This window comes from Homalodisca vitripennis, chromosome 4 (genome assembly GCF_021130785.1).
Source record: "Homalodisca vitripennis isolate AUS2020 chromosome 4, UT_GWSS_2.1, whole genome shotgun sequence".
NCBI lineage: Eukaryota > Metazoa > Arthropoda > Insecta > Hemiptera > Cicadellidae > Homalodisca > Homalodisca vitripennis.
This window is the reverse complement of record NC_060210.1, coordinates 85,313,154-85,325,207: the sequence shown is the minus strand read 5'-3', so window position 1 is coordinate 85,325,207 and position 12,054 is coordinate 85,313,154. Positions and strand designations below refer to the sequence as shown.

The 12,054-nt window shown below is 36.5% G+C and overlaps 1 protein-coding gene across 1 annotated transcript in view; it reads left to right on the top strand.

Moving 5' to 3' along the window:
• The window catches only part of LOC124359678 (disintegrin and metalloproteinase domain-containing protein 12), a 192,888-nt gene that overhangs the window by 95,131 nt on the left and 85,703 nt on the right, over positions 1–12,054 (top strand). The window lies entirely within an intron of this gene.

The following is a 12,054-nucleotide window of genomic DNA, read 5'->3' as shown; positions in this document are numbered from 1 at the left end:
AAGTCTTTAAAAATATCATCGTGCCAACCAACAAACCATGGCGCATAAAGCGACATATCATACACAGTGTAGCAAAAAGAAAGATTTTAAAATAACATTCATGGAAAAACTTTGTATAACACTTTAATAAAACTAATTAAAACGAGTAAAATCATTTTTCTAGCATTCTTGCAGGTTAATGTTCACATTCAGATAGTACTAAATATTGTTTGTTACTAAATTTGTAATATACATGAATCACTGACCGAGATAAAGATACTGAATGTCCCAATTGTCAGCCAATTAGTCGGTCTTCCTATGGTTGGCCTAGGCTGAACTTGTTTAAGTCTCTAAAGGAAAAAATTATAAAATTAACGTTTTATGTTTTAGAGTCTTTTGGTACCTTCCCAACTTAAAATCACCAAAATTAACACTGCTGACGATCGATTTCTTTCTTAAAGTAAATGTATTTACCGGTGTCATGTAAAACACATAGTTGTGTTTTTATATAGTGGAAATTGGCTCTCGGCATCATGGCTCTACGCACTTGTAGTGTTGTAGTATTGAGTACTGTAATCAGTCAGGCCAGCAAACAATGCGGAATTAAATTAGAAGGAGCGAAAGGGTAGTGAATACCATCCATTGCTGTTCACATTTAGTGGCCTACTCCCAGAAATTGGCTCTCAGCATCATGGCTCTACGCACTTGTTGTAGTGTTGTAGTATTGAGTACTGTAATCAGTCAGGCCAGCAAACAATGCGGAATTAAATTAGAAGGAGCGAAAGGGTAGTGAATACCATCCATTGTTGTTCACATTTAGTGGCCTACTCCCAGAAATTGGCTCTCAGCATCATGGCTCTACGCACTTGTTGTAGTGTTGTAGTATTGGATACTGTAATCAGTCAGGCCAGCAAACAATGCGGAATTAAATTAGAAGGAGCGAAAGGGTAGTGAATACCATCCATTGCTGTTCACATTTAGTGGCCTACTCCCAGAAATTGGCTCTCAGCATCATGGCTCTACGCACTTGTTGTAGTGTTGTAGTATTGAATACTGTAATCAGTCAGGCCAGCAAACAATGCGGAATTAAATTAGAAGGAGCGAAAGGGTAGTGAATACCATCCATTGCTGTTCACATTTAGTGGCCTACTCCCAGAAATTGGACTCCACCCTTTCCTTAACACACAAAAGAGCGAGTCCGCATGAGTAAAATTAGGTGCCAAGTTTCGATCGTGAAGTCCATAGTGCGCAATGTCGGCCTATCCGTGGAGTTTAGCAGATTGAATGAGACCCGCGCTGCTACGTCCAATCTAATGTAATTGGATCGAATTCTGTCGAGCTTTGTGGAAGTTTCATCGGGGAAGTTCGCGCGGTATCGGTTTGTCCAACTTTGCCGAATTGGGAAGTTAGTCAGTTACGTTTGTTTATCTTGGTTGTAACAGTGACGTTGGACTGAGCGAAACTTGTTATCTACGCGAAATGTCAATTTGTTTTTCTAAATGTCTTAAAGGCGATCAGTTTTCAGAAAGACAATTTCCATCTGTATTGACTCGCGTAACATTTAAGTGAATTCTGAATATATTTTCTTGATGCGCTATCTGTAATGACGATATTTTATAGGTTGAAAACATTGTCGCATAACTGTCTAAAATTTGAAATGTACCCAGAAGCTTACCTAAATTGTCGCGGGAATGTATCTCAACGTGTAGCGAAAACAGTACGTTGTATTCATCTATTGATTGAATGCTTAAGAGATAGTTTCCTCAAGTTTATGAGCTCACTATAAATCTAACCGTATGTCGATTCAAGTTCTGGGCTCACTAAACCTAACAGTATGTCGATAGAGGTAGTTTCCTCAAGCTCTGAGCTCTCTAACCCTAACAGTATGTCGATTGAGGTAGTTTCCTCAAGCTCTGAGCTCTCTAACCCTAACCGTATGTCGATTGAAATAGTTTCCTCAAGTTCTGAGCTCACTAAACCTAACAGTATGTCGATTGAGGTAATTTCCTCAAGTTCTGAGCTCACTAAACCTAGCAGTATGTCGATTGAGGCAATTTCATCAAGTTCTGAGCTCACTAAACCTAACAGTATGTCCATTGAGGTAATTTCCTCAAGTTCTGAGCTCACTAAACCTAACAGTATGTCGATTGAGGCAATTTCCTCAAGTTCTGAGCCTATCTCGCTAAAACTATCCGTATTTCGATTGAGGCATTTAGGGACGTCAATATCGAACATCGTGTCGATAAAGATCCATTACGCTCCAGGCGAAAATCTCGCTGACATATAATATTTAAAACCATGTAAAAGTTAAGTCAATATGGGGAAGCAATTAATCGCGCGCCAGCACTGAACGAAAACCTTTTGTAATTTAAATGGTTTCGTAGTATACCAACAATGTATACATCTTTAATGTACTCGTAAAATGTGACATTTCCAATATGAATGGAGGCCATCACAGTCATTCGTGATAAGTACATGATTTGGCTCAATGTGATGGGGCCATCAGTTTCGTGCTGCGATAGACAAAACGCGCATATCCCTTCTTCGCTCCGTTTGTAAGTGAATAGAGGCGTCGCACCTCCTTGTTCTGTGGTACATCGCATTTTTGTTTGTCTTCTTTATGCAGTTTCTCTGCACGAAGCCTTACAAGGCCGTTCTAGAGTATCGATCGAAATGCCTGAGCAATGGTCAATGGCGTTAGTGCGTTCGTTACTTGCCAATTCACTAACTGAATAACAGAATTAATTACAAAAATATTGGGACGAGAAAACACCAATAAGCTAATCTCGGGCTATAATGTCATGAAATTGCTTCAAAATGTTCCTTGCAACAACATTTTATTTATTTTCAAATACGCTTATGGGTTTACGTGTGAATACTCTTTGATTTGATTTTCAAAGCTACTGAAATATGTATTTACCTGTGAACTATGTATCCTTTTTAGAACGTGTCGTAAAGGATTTAACTTTAAAACTAGCTGTGCAACAGATACCTACACGTATTTTGAACTATCTGCAGCTCATATAATGTGTTATTACGGTATAAAATAACTTTTAAACATAAGTTGAAACGTCTTCTCAACCACGTACAATGTGTTTTTATAATGAAGTTGATTGAGTAATATTACAGTATGGATATGTTCCTGGCGTGACAGAAAAATTCGATAACCGAGGTAACAGATGATGCCTGTCACCCATCGACGTGATAGACAGGTGCTGAGGCTGGACTGGAGGCTGTCTCTGTCTCTGTCTCGTGTACGACTCTGTGACTCGTCAGATTTACATCTTTCTCGCTCCGGAATAATGTATAGCTTCAATCCCATTTCCGTCTAAAGAATTGGGTGATACCTCTTGAAAATTATGTCTACTATCGCATTACAGTAATTTATTCATTATAGCATTTTAAAGTTTCAATTTATTTATTGTTATTTGTTTACACAAGATTCCGTTAGAAAAAACCTAACTCTGCTCTGTTGTTGGTTAAATCTATAGTTGATCTACAGAGGGTTCATCTTGCAATAATTACACTAAAAGTTGGTGCTGTAGAAAAATGCTATGCTGTGGTAGACCCTGACCAATATATCATATTATGGTATTGAAAACTCATTAAGCAACACTAGTTAAACGAAAGGTAAGTTTTTATACAAGTGTTGTTCAGTTTTGTTGCCTGTACCGTTATAATTAAAATAAGGTTCACAGACAAAAAGATTTGTAGGCCAGTAATAAAATAGCCACGTGCTAAACCTGAAGCCTAAGAAGCAGGTTCACGACTCGTATAACAGTTATACTTCTTTTTCGTGGTATAGTGTTACTTTTTGTATGACTATTAGTATACGAGTATAGTGCTGTAAAAAGGTTTTTATAACCGTTAATTTTTATTGAAATCGATACTCTGTTAATATAGCAGGTTTTGCCGTAAGTCGAATTGTACATCCAAACCGGCTATTTTCGTCCTAAATTAATCTATTACCCAATGATAAATGAATAGCGGGTCAAGTTGTGATCCTCACCAAATTTGTCTGGCTCACGTCAGGATCCGATCTTTGGTGTTAGAGATTATCATCTTAGGCGCATTATATATGAGACGCTATGTTATCTCTTAGTCTAATCAAGCCATTATGTAAATAAAAACATCTACGTAGTTTTCTGCTCAATCTGTATTGTGGGATTACGTATAACTTGGAAATAAAGTATTATCGTCCAGTGTTAGTAGGAATTTTTCTTTAATGACCAATTCTTTAATCTGGTATGCTGAATTTTAAAAAGAAAAAAATTTTTTTGTTTTATTACGAGTATATATAATAATATAAATGAAGTCTGTGTAGTAAATTATTTTGTTCATGTAAATTCAACACCTTTACAGGTTCTTTCAACCTATAAAATAGTTCAATATAAGTTCTATCTATTTTCTGTCTCATACCACAATTATGTACAAATATGACAAATCAAGACAATAAAAAATAAATTAAAGTATATGGTGGATACATGTTTTGTGTATATGTGTGTATTTTGTCTTTTTCTGTGAATGTTGTAAACTAACAATATTATTGTAAAGGAAAATGTTTTATTGTTAATTATTGTTATTTTAAGTATTGTAGTACCAATAATTTCTATTTGTTAATTCTGGAGACAGATTAGAGTATATTTCTTCAGTGAAAGTTGTGGCTGACTCTGTCATCGTTAAAACTAGAACAAATAAAACATTTTATGATCAGAATTCTTGCCATAAAATAAGATTTTTAAACAGACATACATACCTATATCCGGGACAATAGATTTCCTCCAAATTTTATTTGATCTGACCATTTACACTAGGCGATTATAGAAACGATAAAGCACTGCTGCAAAAGCTTAACGGTGACTGTCCCGAATAAACATATTAATGTATATTCCTTTGATACCTGGAGCTTGAACCGCGTTTGTGCTAAACTCAATTTCTGTTCTTTCCGAGGATAGTTCCGGTGCGTTTGGTGATCGTTGTAATATTCTTTACGCTTTCGCCTTCAGCCTTCGTTCTGGTATTGATATGATCTGTCTCGTGTTATAGCGCTCCACTCGGTCGTCTTCCTGGAGTCACTGTGAGTCCATGTCGACTGTCGTAGGTTACATTGATGATTTGGCTGTAACCAGCACGCGAGTGTATGCAATGTGCTGCCCAACTGTAGGTAGATCGTCATTTTCATTCTTATTTATCTCAAACATATTCGCTGATGTTTTACAGGTACGTTATTAGTGAAACGGATGTCCAACACAGTCTCTCGTTTTCAATATCGTAATTTGGAACACACATTTAAATGGACTTTGAGGGTTTTGGAATAACATTATTGTGTATCCTTGAATTTAAAACCCTTACTCTCACGAACTAAAATGTAACGTTGAGAGCAACCCGACAATTTCAATGTCACCACAAGTCAACATTGTGTTTTTACCAACCACCTTGTCGTAAAAGTAGAGATGATCTTATATGAGTGTTTATCAAGGAGGATGGGCGCATCCATCTCAAATGTAACGTTGAGAGCAACCCGACAATTTCAATGTCACAACAAGTCAACATTGTGTTTTTACCAACCACCTTGTCGTAAAAGTAGAGATAATCTTATATGAGTGTTTATCAAGGAGGATGGGCGCCTCCATCTCAAATGTAACGTTGAGAGCAACCCGACAATTTCAATGTCACCACAAGTCAACATTATGTTTTTACCAACCACCTTGTCGTAAAAGTATAGATGATCTTTTATGAGTGTTTATCAAGGAGGAGGAGCGCCTCCATCTCAAATGTTCAATAGGTAACTCTCCTTTTTTAATATAGAAAACAATCACCCATGTTTGACCCGCAGCAGAAATATGAAAGTAATGTTTTGATCTCTCACTTTTTGAGGAGATTAATTTCTGTATTTTACCTAAAAAGCTATAAAAGCTAAAAATCGAATACAATACTACTAGACATTTCCCCTCATTCCTACAACAATCATATGATGCGTTTTAATTGGTTTAGTGTTAAATGCGGTGTGAGTATGTAAATATAACGATGCGGATGAAGGCCTCTATTTGTGGCACTACACGTGTTCCACGTCCGATGTGTAAGTCGCAGTTAGCATAAAAAAATGTTACTATGGATGGGTGGCTCACACCTTTGTGGATTACAATAGCTTTTTGACTAGCCAACAATTACATTTACAATTACATCCCATTGTCATTAATGTTTAACTTAATTTTTCTATTTTTGAACAAGTAGCGCAGTTATTTGTTGTTGCACATCTATCAAACTAATGAATCGTCTGAAAGTGGAAGTTGTTTTTAATAGTTGAGAGGCAAGAAGCTGACAGAGATCTGATAAAGGGGCAGGGACCGCCCCAGCTAAATTGATGGCAGCACTGTTATCAAGATGTCTGATACCTGGTGAGGAACGGTATTAACTCTTTGCCTTGAGGCTGAGCGCGGGCCAGGATTATCGGTCATCGAGTCTCGGCTAGACACGTGTATCAACTGTGGGTGGTTGCTTACCTGTTACATACATCTGACACTGAATTTTTGTTGAATAGTAATTCATAACGTAATTCAGAATTAATAATTTTTAGTTAATTAATTTTTAGGCAGTGATATATCCAACAACTTGCGTTGCCGTAATTATGTTATACGTGGAGAATAGTTTTTTCTCGTATGTTATCAATACACGTAAGTCCATTAATGATAGTTGCTGAATTTAAATATTAAATGTTTTTGAACATTCGAAAATTTTTCAAATTAATAAATTGTATTATAGTTTCCTTCAAATAACGTGTATCTCATTCTTTGTTTGAAGTTTGTTTTTGACGATGGAAGGATTGTGAAGGAAACCGGATTTGTCCGGGCATTTGCCATCTTTCAGTAATTCAAAAAGTCAGTATCACTACGTGTCGAAATCTGCAATCTGATCTCTTCTTCAGGTGAATAAGTAACCTAACACATGATTACAATCTAGGTTAAAATACACAAATTGGCCAACTACTATTGCTCTGTAGGCGAATGTAGACCTATTGTGTGAGCTATATTCTGTAGTCCAGCTTTAATAATTAGTGTTGTGTTTTGTTTTTGTTAAGAGCATGTTTTAAAATTAGTGAAGTTGACTCACACAATTGTTGTGATTTCCGGGTTAAGCGTGTTACAAGGCTCTGGTATGATTAAAAAAAAATTAACTTAGATTTTAATTATCTGTTAGGTTTGTCATTTACCTGAAGAAGAGATCAGATTGCAGGTCTCGAAATGTAGTGTTACTGATTTTTGTGTCCCTGACCGATTGCAAATGTCCGGGAAAATCCTGTTTTCATGACTGTTATTATTGATAGAGGAGTTTTAGAATCCTTCGGTTCTGAGTTCATAGGCGTTGATTTATTTCTGAATAAATATTACAGAATTTCTAGGGGTTATTATTTATGAGTTGGAAGGTAAACATTGTGATAAAATGTCATTTCAGCAGATATGAAACAGACATCAGGGACATTTTTCTTCGACCTGAGGAGTGATAGCCTGTCAACTCTTATAGGTGGTGATGGAATTTGTTATCTAAAATGAAATCGAATCAATTAAAGTAAGGCAATTTTAAATAGCCTTTATGTACTCTGTTGTCAAACCGTCCGGCTAGTACACATAGCAGGCGTAGCGGTTTATAACCGAGGTCTAGTGACTGAGTACGGTACTTACAGTACTTGACGTTCCAATTGCTCCAAACTAGGTTGCTTCAGAAACACTCATTGACTGCTACCTCTAATGAAGTGGACTATTACTTTGAAACTCTCGGAGACAGTTGAAAAGGAGAAATTATCTCTTAATACAGATCCGTTTAAATTGACGCTCGTCACGTTCTCAATTAAACAATTAGACGTGATGCAAGTCTTGCGCTAACCTCGTTACTGCACTACGATTAACTATTTTACTTCAAAAGATAGATGTTACAGTAATTGCTCTTATCTCCTCCGTATCGCTTTAAATTATCTGCATCAACGTTTAGAAGCAATGAATCATTCAAAGTACAGTCAGGGTGGCATATTTTAATTACGGTGAGTTAGCTTTGACTTTTTTCTCTTTTGATGAAAAACACCACGCAGAAAATTTAGGAATAAACACAATATTATTTTGTTGTGGTTTAATTATCCATTTCAACTTACAAGCTTTACATTTTCTGTATTACGTTCACAAGTATGTCCAAGTTTTAAGACTTACTTATTAAATTTTAACTATGGCTATAGATCAATTATTAAATCGATTTATGTACTGGTGTTTTATATTTTTCAATATCTGAATAATTTCTGGGCACATCATAGAGTACAAAGAAACATCCAGGATCCTCTTATGTGGAAATATTAGTTAGACTATACATACATACGGGTTATTAAAATGTAAGTTTCATCCCCCTTACACTTGTTTGTTATTTTGTTTATGTGAAATCAATCACCCTATATAAGCTCATAAACTATTATAAAGTAAGAGTGAACAATGCAGTTAAGTACGGATACGTGAACTAAAACTCGACTCAAATTATCCAAGTACAACACGAACAGGGTATTGAGATTCAATGAGGATTACTCGTATGTCGTATGTCCCAACGGCTTGAATCGTGGCATGGCATGAAAGAGCGCTGACCCAGTAGCTTTAGTGTACTCGATCCAATTGAATGAAGTCGTCCTATAGAGCTTGCTTCACCGATATGTCAATTTACTGTGGGGACAAAATTGTTTGAAATGATAAATGGAGTTACGAGAAGCGTAATATGATCTTGTCGGTATATTTGTTATATTAAACAACTATCGTCCACGTGTTTGATAAGTTGTCAACGTAGGTAACTTACCCGCCCCACTAACACAATGAGTAAAAATATTACTTTTGGTTTCCAGTCTAAAGTCGGCGATATAAGAGTTCCCGATGCATTTTATATCATTATATGACTTTAGTTGTCTTTATGCTTCTGATACGTAACAAACCGTGTTTCGAATTACAACAGCTTTTCCTTTGGCCGAAGGCCTGATTGCATTTCATTCAGTATGAAATGCAATCAGGATCTAGAAATCAGGCATTTTGATGGATGTAGGAAAACAGTCAGTAGGTAGATCGGGGTTTGAAATATTTACCAACATTAAACTTATGAACTACTCAAAAGGATGTTCCTGTGGAAGTGTTGGTGATTGCTATCTTTAACGTTCCTTGAATATTATTTTGATCATCACAATGTTTTCGACTAAAATATTATTTAACTTTTATGGTTCGTTGCGATTTCCAAAGCATCGGTTAAGAAGTTAATCTGATGAAATTTGTTTGGTGTACGAGAAAAAATTAGTCCTTACATAAATACCACATTCTCTTTAGCCGATAATTTGTAATTGGATAAGTTCCAACGTTCATCAGAGAGCCATAACGATTTTTATTTAATTTTGAAGCATTTTTGTAGTGTTTCGTTGTATTAATAAATTGTCAAGTACTCGAATTGAACATTATATAAAAATAAACTATGTGCGTATAGGATGTATTCTACTTTGAACTGTCACTATTTTACATTGTAGCAAAGTTACAAAACATAGCAAATAAATCTCTTTTCAGAGTTTTTTTCAAACGAAACTTAGAACAGAACGTGTTATCGCTCCAGGTATGATTCGTGTCCCAAATTCCGAACCTTAGAATTTCTCGTAATGGCTTACAGACTTCGCCGGGCAATCATACTTCTCCAGTAGCAAAAAAATGTAGGGCTATTTTAGTTGTTTCTTGTCGAGTCATCAGAAGTACAATAAGGTATTTCGAAATGAAGTTAGGATCCTTCAACAAGATTGCTGAATTAGTTGCATTGCATGAATGATTGCAAGAATGCCCCTTAATAAACTTTGTTTCTTATCTAGTTATGTAGCTCTCTGGGCTCACGTTGCATGCAATCTTTACTTGTCCTGATCAATGAATTGATTGTATATTTGTTTTTCACACCTGTCCGTCGTAAAATCCGATCCTGATCATTAGTTTCTTCTCATTAATTCGATCTAACAAGATCAATCAAGAGATAAATAATATCATAACAGCTAGGTTGTAATTTGTCAATAATTCTCTACGTCACTCTTACTATAATCATCTGTGCTGTGGGTTTAAACATTCTTGCGCAACTTTTGTACTACTGCCTCCTAAATTACTCATCGTCACTGTTTTTAAGCACTACACGTAATAATTCTGTCATGATATCTGGGCTATTCGTTATTGTTGATTTTTCAGGCTGGGCTGAGTTGAGTGGCATCAGTTTTTGAGCATTTCAATTTGTTACAGTATCTTTTTATTAACTGCATGCGTATACGCGTCCAGTATCATAATACGAGATGCGTGTATAGATAGCTACTTCAAACACAGGAATGTCATCAACTCATGTAAAAGTTCTCGTGCCGCCTATCTTTGAGAGGTTACTGAATGCCAGCAGGGAGTTAAACGTGATAACGTTGGTGGCAGATGGTTTCACAGGGACTGTATAAAGATATCTAAAGCGGATTATGACCGACTGGCAGCTGATTAGGACCTATAGTGGGATCGCCTTCAGGCTGACTGTAAAGATGAAAATAAGATACCCATCAACACTCTATTATCACAAATGACTGGTTTTACCAAAATTTTATCTGAACTTTCCAATAAGATAGACACTTTGATGTACTTTCCATGTAAACTTGATGCCCTCGGCACTAAGTTAACCGCATTTGAAAATAGGATTGAGCACACGGAAAGGCGCTTCAAAGCTCTTTACTGCCAAGACGCTTCAGATACCCAAATCCGAAGGTATCATGTCTGAATCATCGATGCAATGTTATGGTTTATATCATAAGGGAAAAACAGCAAGGGCAACAAGACTGTAAAATCCTACGACGAAAATCTTGCCGCTAAGCTATTTCAAGCTACCTGCCCCGGACTTATCTCTTACAAATTCATAACAGTTCGTTTTACAAAAGTAAATTTAAAAACTGATCGGCAACTGACAGTCATTCGGAAAAAAACAGAGTGATGCTTTAGAAATCATACGCAATTCCTCAAGTGAAAACTTAAGACTGTTGATAGCTCACTGAAAGATGTAAAATTCTCCAGAGACCGGACACCCTACGAGATAAAACACTAGCCTTAGGGAAGAGGGTAAATCCAGGCAAAGTAAACTAATCTTACAGCCGATTTTACTAATTCTAAACTTGGATTTGACAATTACGTAGTATCCAGGTGTGACAGATCAGCACCATGGAGCCTTAAAACTAGCGGTGGTGGTCTTTTGGTGATAATAGACCCTCTCTCGCTCCTTGCTCCTGCTTCATTGACCTGGTCACATTTGAGTGGATGCAACAATTATCCTGTACTAGATAATAGAGCATATTTTTCAGATTTCTACTCAGTCAACAGATGATAAACCAAACTGACAAGACTGCACGTCCACATGTAAGTGAAGAGGGACGAGCAATACGGTGATTGGTTAGAGCTCAAACCAATCAGTGATCAGTGTGACTTATTTAGTCTACGTTTTACTTGAATCAAAGAATGCACCGTGTGTTAATGGTTTTTACTCCGCTTTGGCCGGGTACTCCTGAGAGTAATGTAGTATTTTGAAAGTGAAAAATTGAAAGTTTTGAGTAAAAATTCTTGTATTTACCTGTGAGGTTTCTGAGCTGAAGCTGGAGCTTATTATCGAAAGACGAGAGCTCTTGATACATCAAAGACACTCCAAGAAACGGTGTTAATAAGGCACCTGAAGATCTTGAACTGGAGCTTGTTAATGCAACAGAAAAGCTCTTTATTTAAATCAGAGTGTCGTTATTAAAACATAATCTTCTTCCAGTACACATAAATAGATTATTATTTACTTACGAATTTCTTGGGATATCGCTGAAGATACAGCAAGGAACGATGTTACTCCGATACATTGATTAGTAAATAAAGCACACTCATTGAACACGTATTTCTTCCTTATCGCTTTAGTACAGACGTTTCTTAAATCTTAAATACTGTTTACGGGTTCAGCCATGTCTTAAACGCGGATCTCCATGGTTGAACTCGAACCATTCATGTGTACAGTATGACGTCGTTCCCTCACGTGTAGGAC